Source organism: Bombina bombina, chromosome 4, assembly GCF_027579735.1.
Source record: "Bombina bombina isolate aBomBom1 chromosome 4, aBomBom1.pri, whole genome shotgun sequence".
In the NCBI taxonomy this organism is placed as follows: domain Eukaryota; kingdom Metazoa; phylum Chordata; class Amphibia; order Anura; family Bombinatoridae; genus Bombina; species Bombina bombina.
Genome location: NC_069502.1, coordinates 977807984 through 977808417, shown reverse-complemented (window position 1 = coordinate 977808417; position 434 = coordinate 977807984).

The following is a 434-nucleotide window of genomic DNA, read 5'->3' as shown; positions in this document are numbered from 1 at the left end:
AACCACTTTGTTCACTTATGGCTAGATTTAGAGTTGGGCGGTAGCCGTCAAAACCAGCGTTAGAGGCTCCTAACGCTGGTTTTTACCGCCCTCTGGTATTTGGAGTCACTCAAAATAGGGTCTAACGCTCACTTTGCAGCCACGACTTTTCCATACCGCAGATCCCCTTACGTCAATTGCGTATCCTATCTTTTCAATGGCATCTTTCTAACGCCGGTATTTAGAGTCGTGGCTGAAGTGAGCGTTAGAAATCTAACGACAGAAAAAAGTCAGTAGTTAAGAGCTTTCTGGGCTAATGCCGGTTTATAAAGCTCTTAACTACTGTGCTCTAAAGTACACTAACACCCATAAACTACCTATGTACCCCTAAACCGAGGCCCCCCCACACCGCTGCCACTCTATTAAATTTTTTTAACCCCTAATCTGCCGCTCCG